General features: G+C 49.9%; 2 protein-coding genes and 1 pseudogene across 3 annotated transcripts in view; 2 read left to right on the forward strand and 1 right to left on the reverse strand.

The window, feature by feature from the left end:
- Window positions 1-15,564, reverse strand: part of LOC119954936 (sulfotransferase 1C2-like) — a 196,341-nt gene that overhangs the window by 101,215 nt on the left and 79,562 nt on the right. The window lies entirely within an intron of this gene.
- The window catches only part of LOC119954932 (sulfotransferase 1C2-like), a 156,741-nt gene that overhangs the window by 70,468 nt on the left and 70,709 nt on the right, over window positions 1-15,564 (forward strand). The window lies entirely within an intron of this gene.
- LOC119955262 overlaps window positions 1,308-15,564 on the forward strand; it is a 26,326-nt pseudogene continuing 12,069 nt past the window's right edge.

Below are 15,564 nucleotides of genomic sequence, written 5' to 3' on the forward strand. Positions count from 1 at the left end.
CAGTGTACAGATATCTCCCTGAGAGAGAGGGGACTGAGAGACACCAGTCAGTGTACAGATATCTCCCTGAGAGAGAGAGGGGGACTGAGAGACACCAGTCAGTGTACAGATATCTCCCTGAGAGAGAGGGGACTGAGAGACACCAGTCAGTGTACAGATATCTCCCTGAGAGAGAGGGGGGGTACTGAGAGACACCAGTCAGTGTACAGATATCTCCCTGAGAGAGAGAGGGGACTGAGGGACACCAGTCAGTGTGCAGATATCTCCTGGGGATAGAGTGGAGGGCTCTGAGGGTCCTGGGGGAGACATTAATTGCCTCTGTGCTTCTGCTGCTCCCAGGCACCGACTTTGCCCTCCCAAGCTCCCTCACCCAGGCCCCCTCATATCCTTCAAATGTCCCAAGCGGAAATAAGTGTCACTGGGGCCTTACCCCTTTTTGTCAGTTTTGACAAAACCTCCTGACTTTCGTGCTCTATTTTCAAAAGCCCATCAAACCCTGAGATATCCGTAAGATTATCGTTCCAGCCACGGTTTGATCAGGCGATCACAGACAACTCGGTTATTCATGTTATTAGTAATAAATCCCTGTTCCTTTGTAGCTGGAGCTGTGCAACATCCAGATGGCAGTTTCCAAAATGGCTGAAGCTCTCAAGCACCGCAAACAACAATCCTATTGACAGATGAGAATGTCTTGAATTAGCTGTGACATATTCTATCGGGGTATCACTCCATTTCATCCCAACTTTAAAAATGGCAAAACCTTCCAGTGAAAGTTCAGCATCAAAAGTCAACTGGAAAAGTTGACTTTTTCCTTTGAGTGATAGTTATTTTGCCGTCTTGATTTATAACGAGAACCACCCTGAGATCGACATGGACGGAGCATGTACGAGGGAATTACTCCAGACGCTGGAAGTCTGAAATATCCACGGCAGCTCCCCGGAAATCCCAGCGGGCCAGGCAGCATCTGTGGAGAGGGAGACAGAGAGTCAACATTTCTGGTCTATGATCTGTGTTTGGTCTGGCGGGGGCGGGGGAAGGGGGTGAGAGGCAGGCGTCACTGAGCGCGGTTTCTCCCCCCACAGAGGCGGACAGACGTGCTGAGTATTTCCCACACTTCCCGTCGCAATTGGGGCTAAATTGACGCTTTCCTCCCGCCTGCCGTGAAGCAGTCGGACATCCTGCCAGCGTCTCGTTCCCCTTCAGCGGGAAACCCCAACCAGCCGTCAACTCAAATCTGGTTTGCAGCAACCTTAAATATCTGTGTGTATTGGAGATAATGGCGTTACCATAACTCCCACTGCAGACCTCCCTGCTTCCCCTTGAGACAGTCAGGCGGCTGGGGCAAGGACACGGCCTGACCATGAAGTTCCCCCATCATTCCTCTCTCTCCAGTGCGCCTCCTTCAACCGCCCAGATTTCTCGAGCTGCTTTCACGTGTTTCTTCACAGTGATTCCTTCGATAAAGCACCGATGTGTCTCTTACCTCGGCGTCGACAACGCTGCCACCACGGTATATAATTGGGTCCTTTTATCTTGGGCTCTCGGGGTGGGGCAGACTGCAGACATATTGGGGGATCTGTTGAACACTTGTTTATTAGAACTACATCAGAACAGGTTACAGATTAGGCCTGGAGCTCTGACCTCACCCAAATTCTCCCCGAGAGTCTAACACACGACTGCCTTGGGCAGAGCCACATCATCATCTGCTTCATATATTTGCACATCCCATCCGATAAACCTGGATGACATCAACCATTGGAGACTTGGAGAGAAAACAAGGTGAGAGCAGGAGCTCTTTCTCTAGTCCCTACCCCGCTCTCTCTCACTCTGTCTCCACATCGCTCTCTCACTGTGTCTACATCGCTCTCTTTGTCTCTACATCACTGTCTCTCTCTCTGTCTCTACATCGCTCTCTCTCTGTCCCTACCCCGCTCTCTCTCTCTCTGTCTCTACATCGCTCTCTCACTGTGTCTACATCGCTCTCTCTGTCTCAACATCACTCTCTCTCTCTCTCTCCAGCTGCATCATCACCTCACGGCTCTTAAATGCAATCCCTCTGCTAATGAACGCTAGCACACCATAGGCCTTCTTCACCGCTCTATCCACATGAGTGGCAACTTTCAAAGAACTATGAACATAGACCCCAAGATCTCTCTGCTCCTCCACATTGCCAAGAACCCTACTGTTAACCCTGTATTCCGCATTCATATTTGTCCTTCCAGAATGGACAACCGCACACTTGTCAGGGTTAAACTCCATCTGCCACTTCTCAGCCCAGCTCTGCATCCGATCGATGTCTCTTTGCAGCCGACAACAGCCCTCCTCACTATCCACAACTCCACCAATCTTCGTATTATCTGCAAATTTGCTGACCCACCCTTCAACTCCTTCATCCAAGATATTAATGAAAATCACAAACAGCAGAGGACCCAGAACTGATCCCTGCGGTACGCCACTGGTAACTGCCTCTGCCTGTCTCTCTGACTGTCTGTCTGTCTCTCTGTCTGCCCCTCTGTCTCTCTGTCTGTCTGTCCATCCCTCTGTCCGTCTGTCTCTCTGTGTGTCTGGCTCTCTATCTGTCTGCCCGTCTGTCTGTCTCTCTGTCTGTCTCTCCGTCTATCTGTCCCTCTGTCTGTCTGTCTATCTCGTTGTCTCGCACTGTCTGTCTCTGATTCTTTGTTTCTCTCTCTCTCTCTCTGTGTCTCTCTCTCTCAGTCACTCTGTGACTGACTCTATTTCTGCGCCTCACTCTCCTTTTGCATTTGTTTCTAAATAATAATCTTTATTATTGTCACAAGTAGCCTAGCATTAACACTGCAATGAAGTTACTGTGAAAAGCCCCTAGTCGCCACATTCCGGCGCCTGTTCGGGTACACAGAGGGAGAATTCAGAATGTCCAATTCACCCAACAAGCACGTCTTTCAGGACTTGTGGGAGGAAACCGGAGCACCCGGAGGAAACCCACGCAGACGCGGGGAGAACGTGAAGACTCCGCATAGAGAGTGACCCATGCCGGGAATCAAACCCGGGACTCTGGCACAGTGAAGCAACAGTGCTAACCACTATGCTACAGTGCCGCTTGTCTCTCTCTGTCCCTCTCTCCATATAATGGGTGAGGGTCAGTGCGGGGCGGGTTGGGGGGGAGGGGGCGGCGCCTCTGGGTCCTGAATGAATTGACCATGGTGTTGCCCAGTTTCAGGATCCTGGAGATGGAGCTGGACTATCATCCGGAGCTGCGAGACTTCACACTCAGGAGGCCGCAGCTCAAACTGCTGGAAGATGTCCCCTTACCCGACAGGGTGGCTGATAACTGGGAGATGGTGAAAAACTTCCAGGCCAAGCCCGATGACCTGCTCATCGCCACCTACCCCAAATCAGGTGAGTGTCTCCGGCAGAAGGACCCAGGTATCACATTGAAGGGCGAGGGTCCCAGGCCACACGGTGGAGGGAGAGGGCCCAGGCATCACGGTGGAGGGAGAGGACTGTTGCACGTTTTACTTGAGTGTAATACGCGTTTATTGGAGTGTATTAACACGCCTCCGTTTAAAGGCCGTGTGCTTAACACTGCTAGGGCTCTGTATGTGTAATTTCAGCTCGGAGTCGCCAGGTGTCGTATATAAACACCTCACAAGTATCTCAAGGTCAGGTTCAAAGTAATAAAACTATACACCGATTAGTAAGTTCCAACGATCAATATTTATTATACAATTATAATAAATACGCATGCACACGCTAAAGACTAATACCTATTTCTACTATTAAACGACTAAATACTTATCTAAGTGGGAACCAGCAAGGTCAGGGGACAAGGCCTTTGTTCCTTTCTGGGCTGCACCTTCTGTTTGTTACTAGTCGAGTACTGTATAAGTTCACGTAGCGAGTGTCGTTTTGGGACTTACTGAACGATGGCTGGTGCTCAACGGCTGGTGATGGAAGACAGGATCTGGAGGCTGGAGTCGGAGTCAGGATACAACAGCAGATCTGGGTCGAAGTCAAAACAGCAGTCCAAGCCGGAGCACAAAAACAGACAGGACCATGTGTGGGGGTCTATCTTTATAGGGCCCCCCAATGTCCGTGCCTTTTCGGGGCGGGCCTTTACCTGCCATGCATCGATTGGATCATTTCCCAATCGATGCCTCACAAATCCCCCAATCTGAGGGTCTTTTCTCGATGTGTGAGGCGGTCTCTAGGGTCTTTTGTGATGGATACTTCTGGTGCCGTTTTGTCTGGGCGTCCACTCAAAGTATCCATTCAAACCCAAATGTTGCTATTGTGTGTGCCCAGATCTGGATTGCCTCATTACTATGCAAAGCGTTTTGCTATTTACACCTTTGGTTGAGATCTTCCACCTGGCCAGAAACCAGTTTTGCTACGTGCAGAATGCTAATTAGCCTTTGCAGACTGCTTGTCTTGGCTAAACTGTTTTCTCCCTGCAGTCTTAGCAGTTCTCCATTTTGTTAGCCCAGTGTCCATCTTAGGTGGCTACATTCCCTCCTTGTGATCCTCACAATTAAAAATTGGGCAGGATCACCTATGCACGTTGCTTCGAGTGCTTCTGGGTGCCTTCTTGGTGTTCCCTGACCTCGGCAAATTCCTGGGCGTCTATTCTGTCCTTAACTATGGGAAGAAAATTTTTTTACCTGACATCTCTACTTGGCGCTATGTCAAAGGGGACATGCATTACCAAAACCGGGAACCTCTACCTATCACAACTATCCTTATCTTACTTTAAACATTTTATTACAGACTAAACCTCATCCATTCATACCACATCACATAACATTTCCTGACTCGGCAGTCGAGTCCAGGACAATATAATACATGGGTATTTTTCTTTATTCACATAGTGCTTTATTCATTGAGGGGCTGGGGGGATTGGTGGAAACCGAAGATAGGAGATTGAACTCCATAGATGGTTGAGGGGCAGGAACGGGAGGCTCTCCTTCTCCACTTCCTCAACCTGAGGGTCTGTACGATTATGCAGAGGATTGCGATCACTAGCAGTGATTCAATCACGTACGACATTGAGTACCATGTCATAAATTTTGTGCACCAGGTCTGAACTTCACTGATCAGAGCTGAGCACGGGGAAGTTGCTGTGAGGGAAACATTGACGGCGGGGGTTGTGGGGGAAACGTGACTCGCTTCCACACAGACAAATACAACATTTAACAGTAATAGGTAGGCTTCCATCATGGTCTTCTCTTCGTTCTCTTTCTCTTCCTCCTGTATGGCCGATCCTTGCTGTGAACCCTCTTTCGTCCTTCGAAAGCTATGGGATCAAGCACAGTATCTGTCAATACACAGCTTAATATCCGTACTTGTTAGTGTATCTGTCCTTTAATTCCAATTGACCCATTAAAATGACTGGCCAAGTCACACCCTGTGACTCCCCTCATTTTTTTTTTCAAAAGCGAATTTAATGGACACAATACACCTAACAACTTTCCTCCTGCGAGCCGTCTCGCAGGCTTTGCTGATTTACCATCCGAATGTTCCTGGATGTAAATAGCATGTGGGATGGCGGCCTAAGGGCTGCCGAACGAAAAATGAAAACAAATTTGAAAGAAAAGGTCGAATGGGTTGCGTATGGGCCGCTACGGGTACGATTTGAATGGGATCCCCGGGTAGGGCGTGCTGTGCCATACCCGAGCTTGGCTGACCAAAGTGGGTTCTCAGACAGGGCGGGTCCTCAGTGCCGTTTGTCCACTGCCTGAGTAACCTGGATTAAACGGGCAAGAATGTGTTTACCGTGGATTTGCAGCCTCTATTCGCCGAATAGAGGGGCACCTAAAAACAAGGGAGGAACCAAGATGCTCCTTTTGAAAATTGAGCTGGGCTTCAGACAATTTAGCCGATAAGGTGAGCTGCTCACCATAGAAAGTTCTCAGAGGTATCTGCGGACAAACTAAAGTGCGTGCGAGGTGGTCACAATCTTTTCAGCTGAAAAGATCTGCAATCAAACCCTTAACATAGTAACAAGGAAACAAACATAAACTGACAAACAAAAACATACGTGCAGGTTCCATCAGAAAGGACATCGCTTCCCTCAAGTGGTTCCTATTTTACATCATCTGGACACCTCACTTTTCCTCTGTCTCTGTGAACAGGGTCACAAAGGGGTTGCCGTATCGGGATTCAGACACCGTGTCGTCCTGCTCTCCCGGATCCCACACCCTTGTGTGGATCAGGCATGAAATTTTTGAATTATGTGACCGGGGGTCACTTTCGTCGTTGCGGACAAGTCTGTACGAATTGTCCCTGTGCCAGAGTCTTGGGTCTAAAAGTGAATGGGTATTGTCGGGGTAGTCGGGGTCGGGTGGTGGGTCTGGATTTTTAATGTAAGTGACTTCCATGGGGTCACTGGAGTCGGGGTCATAGTCGCTGCAGTGTGGGCTGTAGTGTGGTGTGCTGTGGCTGTCCTCAGAGTCAGTGTCTGTATCGCTGTCTCTGCTGCGGCAGCTTGTGGGCGTTTCGGGGCGTGGTCTGTCGTGGTCAGTGGGCGGAGTCGTGGGCGAGTCCGATGAAGAACTGGTCTGTGAGGGGGATGGTGGAAATGTGTCTCTAGTGGGTGGGGTGAGGTGTTCTGCTGCGTCTAGCAGGACATGGTGTGCATGGTTGGACTGTGTTCCATATGCCTTTAGCTGGTTAATATGGAACCACGCGGTCTTTCCATTGGGATATTTTATCCTATAAACTGAGGGGCTAATTTTATCCGAAATTGAATATGGGCCGGAATATTTTGGTGCCAAAAAACTGCTGGGGTTGTATACAGATAGCATTACCTGTTGCCCAACCTGGAATTCTGTGGGGTGTACGGTCTTGTTAAAGCATGCTGTGCGTTGTCTACGCCGTTTCCCTAGCTGAACTGCGGCTGCGATCTGTGCAGACCTCACAGTCTCAACCAGGTCTTTAACCGTCTTTTCGTGTGTGAGGGCCGTCACTTCGGGGCTAGTCATGTCCAGTCCTAAAAGGAATTCTGTACCTTTCATAGGGCGTCCGGTCATGAGTGTGTGTGGTGTGTATCCTGTGGAAGTTGAAACTGTATTTCTGATGAACATGAGTGCGAATGGGAGCACTGAATCCCATGTGGAGTTGTTCTCTTGAACCATTTTTCTAAGTGTGGATTTTAGGGTCCGATTCATGCGCTCTACAATCCCGCTGGACTGTGGGTGATACGCAATATGAAAGTTTTGTTTTATGCCAAATATTGTCAGGACGTTCTTCATGACCCGTCCTGTGAAGTGAGATCCCTGGTCCGAATCAATACTTCGGGGTAAACCCCATCTCGTGAAGATGTGGTGGGTCAGGATCTTTGCAGCTGTCTTAGCTGTATTCGTTCTAGAGGGGAATGCCTCTACCCATTTGGTAAAGGTATCGATGACCACCAGAACGTATTTATAGCCATTCCTACAAGGGGGCAATGGTCCTATAAAGTCGATCTGGAGGTTTGTCCAGGGGCCATTAACTGGTCGAGTATGCCGAAGTTGTGCCTTTTTAGAATACCTCTCCGGGTTATTCTGGGCGCAAATAAGGCAATTCTCGATGTAGTGAGTTACATCTGTCCTTAGGTTAGGCCACCAACAGAGCTGCCTGAGGTGCCTCGTGGTCGTGTCGATTCCTTGGTGTCCATGCCCGTCATGGAACAAAGCAATCATTTGATTCCTGTCCTGCTGCGGGACCACATAAAGCTGGTCCTTGATGATCACACCCTCATGTGTGGTCAGCGTGTATCTGAACTTGTCAAACTGAGGCACAAAGTTGCCTTTAAAAATCTCCCTGAGATCCTCATCCTGCTTCTGAGCTTCAGCTAAATCCCTAATATCTGTCTGTGAGACTTGAACCGCGCTCACAGGGGCGCTAGCTGGTGCGCTAGCTGGGGGTGTCCACAAGTGTCCTCGCCTGGAACCTGCCTTAGCCAGTGCGTCGGCTTTTACATTCCCAGGGGGGGATGACCTATGGTGGCTTCTAACTTTTATGATGCCGAAGGTTCTGTCCTTCGCTTTGTCTAAAATGTGGCGGAGTAAAGGGGCTGATGGAAGGGGTTTCCCGTCTGCGGAGACAAAACCTCGTGTCCTCCACAGGGGTAGAAAATCTGTCAAACTATTGCAGACATATAGACTGTCCGAATATATGTCCGCCGGGCTGGGGAAAGAATCGGGGTGGTCCACTATATATGCTATGGCCGCGAGCTCTGCTGCCTGCGCGCCTAAGTGACCTGGCAATTTTAACGCTATTTCTTCGAGAGCGCGACCCTGCGCGTCCTCGACATAGATGCCGCATCCCGTGATACGCTCACCTTCTAAAACCGTGGATGAACCGTCCACGTATATCCGTAGTGGTCCACACGTGTCTGTGTGTTGGGGGCTTTGTCTTGGGTTCCCTATCTTCCTGGGGGGTGTCTTCGCTATGAAGGGTCCTGTGTTGTGTAGGGGTGCTACAATCTCACATTCATGGGGCTGTCCTGGATATTGGAGGTTGTCGGCTAAAAATGTGTGTGTGCGGGTCCGTTTAACTGTAATGTCCCGTCCTTGTAAGAGTAGTGTCCACCTAGCTGCTCTAATCTGGCTAACTGAACCGTCCTTCAGTCGACCGTCTAGGAGTAACTGTGTGGGGGTGTGCTCGGTCAAAATGGTGATGGGGTTGAGTCCGGTAATGTACGAAAAGTACTGAACTGCCCAGAAAACTGCTAAGGAGGTGCCTCTCGCAGGCTGAAAATCCTTGTTCCACTGGGTTTAAAAGTCGGGAGGCATAAGCCACTGGTCTTAGCTGCTCGTGCCGTTCCTGAAGTAACACGGCCGAGAGGGTCAGATCTGTGCTCGCTAACTCTATTGCATAGGGGGAAAGTTGGTCTGGGACTTGTAGCGCGGGTGCTGCGCTAAGGGCTCTCTTTAACTCCTCCACAGCCTCTGTATGCTGCGGAAGCCATTCCCAGGGGGCTCCTTTCTTAAGGAGGTCTGAGAGTGGGGCGGCTTTTGTCGCGAATCCGTCGATGTGGTTCCGACAATAACCAACCAGTCCTAAGAACGACCGGAGGGCTGAAACATTCTGGGGAAGGGGCAATTTGACAATCGAATCAATTATTTTGAATTCGATCTCGCGTTTGCCGTGTGTGATGACTGTTCCCAAATACATCACTTTGTTTTCCAAAATCTGGGCCTTTCTTGGGTTAACTTTACATCCGATAGAGGTTAAAAGTTCCAGGAGTTCGGCCAGAAGCGTAATGTGCTCTGCCTTTGTGTCTGTCTGCAGTAGTAGGTCGTCTACATACTGTACCAGACATTCGGGGCGGGAAAATTTTTCTAGTCCATTTGCCAGCTGTCGGTGGAAAATGGAGGGGGAATTGTGGAATCCTTGTGGAAGGCATGTCCACGTATACTGTTGTGCTTTGAAAGTGAAGGCAAATTTGTACTGGCACGCCTTTGCCAATGGGATTGACCAGAAGCCATTGCTAATGTCCAATACCGTGAAATATTTGGAGTTGAGTCCCTGTTTGAGCATGGTCTCGGGACTTGTTGCTACCGTGGGGGCTACTGCTGGGGTTACTTTGTTGAGTTCCCGATAATCGATGGTCAGACGCCATGATCCGTCGGGCTTTCTCACTGGCCAAATAGGGGCATTATTGGTCGAGGCTACTGTTCTAAGCACACCTTGCTCCAATAAGCTACCTATCACCTTCTCTATTTCTCCCTCTGCTTCTAGGGGAAATCTATATTGTTTCTGTGGTCGGGGGTCAGGTCCGGTAACGTGAATTTGTCCAGTCATTCTGCCACAGTCGTGCCGGTGACTGGCAAATGCTGTCCTATGTTTGTGTAATACTGCCTTTACTTGTCTGTCCGTGTTTAATGTAGTCAGGTCAAATGAATAGTCTCCTACTGCGCTAATCCGATTAGCGTACTCTCCTACTGTGAGGGTAGCGGGTGCTCTGTCTGATCTCGCCATTCGCCAGACACACTGGTTCACTGGGTCGAACGACAGGCTATGGGCATTCATAAAATCTATCCCTAGGATGTGTTCTGCTGTCCGGGGAAGATTTACTAGAACGACGGGGTGTTTGGTAGAGATGTTCCCTAGCTGGATTGCTACGGGTGCTGTGATATGTCCCTGCTGCGAGTGTCCTGTGAAACCGCTAAGTGTGATGGTGGAGGTGGTCGGCCACGTGTCTGCCTGTGCCGTGGTGGTGGAGTTAATTGTGGTGCGGGACCCTCCTGTGTCCCAAAGTAACTCTATGGGCTTCCCTCTAACTTTAGCTGTGACTACCGGTCTTCCGGATTGATCCCAAAGAGTGTCACAGACCCAAGTGGGGGAGCCCGAACACCGTCAGTCCGTTCCGTCCACATTGGTCTGTCCTGACTGGATCCCTATACTATGGATTGGTTTGGCTTTATTCCTATTCAGAGTGCCTGTCTGCTGGCCTCTCTGTGATCTTTGGGGTGCATTACATTCCTTAGCCCAATGTCCTAATTGGCCACAGTTGTAGCATTCCTGCGACTTCTGTGGAGGGCTGCTCTTTCCTTCATTCACCCACACGGGGTTTTGGTGCGCTCTCACTGCCTGTATGTCCGCTGCAGCCTGAGCCTCTTCTGGGGATTTCACTTTGCCTCTGCCCTGAACTGATTGCTCCCAAGCGCGGGACAATCTTTTCAGGACCCACTTCTCATTATGGGCCTCTTCTGAGGGGTCATAGCTGTTGCAAGCGCTCTGTCCTGCATCTGTTGCATGAGAAATTATGGTGCGCGTCCATTTAACCATGTTTTCTCGGTTCAAATGGGCTCTATTTAAATCGCCAAAAACTGCGTTAAAATGGATCCACAGCCTTCCTGCGAATGCTGTGGGGTGCTCTGTTTTCTTCTGTCGGCACTTGTTAAGTCCTTCTACTGGGTCACCTCGGTTATACCCTATGGCATCTAAAATGGAGGTGTGCATTTCCTCTAGGGTGCCTCCGCCAACGTTCTGTGGGTCGGGGAGGGCTGCTACTACCGATTGGTCCAAACTCAGAACTGTGAGTTTAACCTGCTCTCTCTCGTCCAGGCCGTACATGGTTGCCTGGTGCTTTACCTTTGCGAAAAATTGGTGGGGGTCTGCGGTGGGGAGAAACTGAGTGATCTTTTCACACGCGTCCCTGAGTTGGGTTACAGTTAAGGGAGTGGTGTAGGTGTGTTGCACGTTTTACTTGAGTGTAATTCGCGTTTATTGGAGTGTATTAACACGCCTCCGTTTAAAGGCCGTGTGCTTAACACTGCTAGGCTCTATGTATGTATTTTCAGCTCGGGAGTCGCCAGGTGCCGTATCTAGACACCTCACAAATATTCCAAGGTCAGGTTCAAAGTAATAAAACGATACACCGATTAGTAAGTTCCAAACGATTAGTATTTATTATTACAAATATAATAAATACGCATGCACACGCTAAGGGACTAAGCTACAACTAAACTAAGCGATCAGAATACTTAACTAAACAGGAACAGGCAAGGTCAGGGAGCGAGGCCTTCGTTTCGATCTTGGTCTGTAACCTTCAGAGAGTGTGCTGGTCGCTGGGGGTCTAGTGGGGCTGGTTCGCGTAGCGAGCGTCGTATTGTCACTTACGGTTCGGCGGCTGGTGCTCAACGGCTGGAGTCAGGATACAATTCGAAGTTCTTGGTCGAAGTCAAAGCCGGAGCACGAAAACAACAGACAGGACCATGTGTGGGGGTCTATCTTTATAGGGCCCCAATGTCCGTGCCTCTTTTGGGGCGGGCTTTCACCTTCAGGTATCGATTGGATCAAATCCTAATCGATACCTTTTGAATTCCCCCAATGTGAGGGTCTTTCCTCGATGGAGGGGGCGGTCTCTATGGTGGATACTTCTGGTGCCGCTCTGTCTGGACATCCACTTAAAGTATCCATTCAAACCCAAATGTTGCCATTGTGTGTGCCCAGATCTGGATTGCCTCATTAATATGCAAAGCGTTTTGCTATTAACACCTTTGGTTTGAGATCTTCCACCTGGCCAGAAACTGGTTTTACTGCGTACAAAATGCTAATGAGTGTTTGCAGGCTGCTGCCTTGGCTAAACTGTTTTCTCCCTACAGTCTTAGCAATTCTCCATCTTGTTAGCCCAGTGTCCATTTTAGGTGGCTACATTCCCTCCTTGTGATCCTCACAATCAAAAATATTGTGAAGGATCCCCTATGCACGTTGTTTCGAGTGCTTCTGGGTGCCTTCTTTGTGTTCCCTGACCTCGGCAAGCTCCTGAGCGTCTACTCTGTCCTTGACTATGGGAAGAAAATTTTTTCCCTGACATCTCTACTTGGCGCTATGTCAAAGGGGACATGCATTACCAAAAACCGGGAACCTCTACCTATCACAACTATCCTTATCTTACTTTAAACATTTCATTACAGTCTAAACCTCATCCATTCATACCACATCACATAACATTTCCTGACTCGGCAGTCGAGTCCAGGACAATATAATACATGGGTATATTTTATTTTATTCACACAGTGCTTTATTCATTGAGGGGCAAAGGGGATTGATGAAACCGAAAAATAGGGAATCGAACTCCATAGACGGTTGAGGGGCAGGAACGGGAGGCTCTCCTCTCCCACTTCCTCAACCTGAGGGTCTGTATGATTATGCAGAGGATCGCAATCACTAGCAGTGATTCAATCACGTATGACATTGAGTACCATGTCATAAATTTTGTGCACCAGGTCTGAACCTCACTGATCAGAGCTGAGCACGGGGGAGTTGGTGTGAGGGAAACATTTACGGTGGGGGTTGTGGGGGAAACGTGACTCGCTTCCACATAAACAAATACAACATTTAAGAGCAATAAGTAGGCTTCCATCATCTTCTCTTCGTTCTCTTTCTCTTCCTCCTGTATGGCCGATCCTTGCTGTGAACCCTCTTTCGTCCTTTGAAAGCTATGGGATCAAGCACAGTATCTGTCAATACACAGTTTAATATCCGTACTTGTTAGTGTATCTGTCCTCTAATTCCAATTGACCCATTAAAATGACTGGCCAAGTCACACCCTGTGACTCCCCTCATTTTTTTTTTCAAAAGCGAATTTAATGGACACAATACACCTAACAACTCTCCTCCTGCGAGCCGTCTCGCAGGCTTTGCTGATTTACCATCCGAATGTTCCTGGATGTAAATAGCATGTGGGATGGCGGCCTAAGGGCTGCCTAACGAAAAATGAAAACAAATTGGAAACAAAAGGTCGAATGGGTTGCGTATGGGCCGCTACGGGTACGATGTGAATGGGATCCCCGGGTAGGGCGTGCTGTGCCATACCCGAGCTTGGCTGACCAAAGTGGGTTCTCAGACAGGGCGGGTCCTCAGTGCCGTTTGTCCACTGCCTGAGTAACCTGGAGTAAACGGGCAAGAATGTGTTTACCGTGGATTTGCAGCCTCTATTCGCCGAATAGAGGGGCACCTAAAAACAATGGAGGAGCCAAGATGCTCCTTTTGAAAAATGAGCTGGGCTTCAGACAATTTAGCCGATAAGGTGAGCTGCTCACCATAGAAAGTTCTCAGAGGTATCTGCGGACAAGCTAAAGTGCGTGCGAGGTGGTCACAATCTTTTCGGCTGAAAAGATCTGCAATCAAACCCTTAACATATTAACAAGGAAACAAACATAAACTGACAAACAAACATACGTGCAGGTTCCATCAGAAAGGACATCGCTTCCCTCAAGTGGTTCCTATTTTACATCATCTGGACACCTCACTTTTCCTCTGTCTCTGTGAACAGGGTCACAAAGGGGTTGCCGTATCGGGATTCAGACACCGTGTCGTCCTGCTCTCCCGGATCCCACACCCTTGTGTGGATCAGGCATGAAAGCTTTGAATTATGTGACCGGGGGTCACTTTCGTCGTTGCGGACAAGTCTGTACGAATTGTCCCTGTGCCAGAGTGTTGGGTCTAAAAGTAAATGGGTATTGTCGGGGTCGTCGGGGTCGGGTGGTGGGTCTGGATTTTTAATGTAAGTGACTTCCATGGGGTCACTGTAGTCGGGGTCATTGTCGCTGCAGTGTGGGCTGTAGTGTGGTGTGCTGTGGCTGTCCTCAGAGTCAGTGTCTGTATCGCTGTCTCTGCTGCGGCAGCTTGTGGGCGTTTCGGGGCGTGGTCTGTCGTGGTCAGTGGGCGGAGTCGTGGGCGAGTCCGATGAAGAACTGGTCTGTGAGGGGGATGGTGGAAACGTGTCTCTAGTGGGTGGGGTGAGGTGTTCTGCTGCGTCTAGCAGGACATGGTGTGCATGGTTGGGTTGTGTTCCATATGCCTTTAGCTGGTTAATATGTGTGGCACTAACAATTATACTCAAAGCCGAGAGACTAGTACAATAGAGGCTTTATTGCTGTACGATGTTGTCCCTCCATCCGCAACTGTAGACTGAGGGTCTGAGCAGCTCTCATACATATTTATACACAAGCTCCCTGTGGGCGGAGCTAGCCGGAAGGGGCTGACCGGAGGAACCTATATTACAGGTACAGGCATACATCCCCCTACTGTAGTACACATAACTACAATGGTTATATCACCACATTCACCCCCTGTAAAAATGAGTCCGGCGGGGGTGACATGTAACTCTAATACAAAGGATGCTATTTACAAGAGGGTCCAACAAGGAAAATCAAGAGTCCACCCGGTTAGCAGGTTACAGGTTGAGCCGAATCGGTGGTCGGACGTTCCGCTGTGATCGGCGTAGCTGTGGTGGTGACGTCGGCACAGGCGGTGATGGCCCCGATGGTGCAGGTGCTGGCGGTGTTGGTGCTGGCTGCTGGCGGGATGACTCCGAGAGCAAGCCAAAATCTTCCGTGTCCTCTAGGGTGGGCAGGGGGATGAGGGATGGACCTGATGGGGACGAATAGGGGGGCGCTGGGGTTGGCGCAGGAAGGGGTGTGGGCATGGGATCGGCACCTGAGGGAGCCAGGTCCCGGAGCAAGACTGTGTCCTGGCGGCCGTCGGGGAACTCCACGTAGGCATACTGAGGGTTGGCGTGGAGAAGGTGTACTTTGTCCACCAGGGGTTCCGCCTTGTGGTGCCGTACATGCCTACGGAGAAGGACTGGGCCCGGAGTCGTGAGCCAAGTCGGGAGCGACACTCCGGATGTGGACTTCCTAGGGAAGGCAAAAACACGTTCATGGGGTGTACTGTTAGTCGCGGTGCACAGTAGCGACCGAATGGAATGGAGCGCGTCAGGGAGGACCTGCTGCCAGCGAGCGGCTGGGAGGTTCCTGCACCATAGGGCCAGCTGGACGGCCCTCCATACCGTCCCGTTCTCCCTCTCTACCTGCCCGTTTCCCCGGGGGTTGTAGCTGGTCGTCCTGCTGGAGGCGATACCCCTGCTGAGCAGGAACTGACGCAGCTCATCGCTCATGAATGAGGATCCCCTGTCACTGTGGATATAGTCGGGGAAACCGAACAGGGCGAAAATAGAATCCAGGGCCTTGATGACGGTGGCAGACGTCATATCTGGGCATGGGATGGCAAAGGGGAACCTAGAAAATTCATCAACCACACTAAGGATGTAGGTGTTGCGGTCGGTAGAGGGAAGGGGCCCTTTGAAGTCTA

Source organism: Scyliorhinus canicula, chromosome 20, assembly GCF_902713615.1.
Source record: "Scyliorhinus canicula chromosome 20, sScyCan1.1, whole genome shotgun sequence".
In the NCBI taxonomy this organism is placed as follows: domain Eukaryota; kingdom Metazoa; phylum Chordata; class Chondrichthyes; order Carcharhiniformes; family Scyliorhinidae; genus Scyliorhinus; species Scyliorhinus canicula.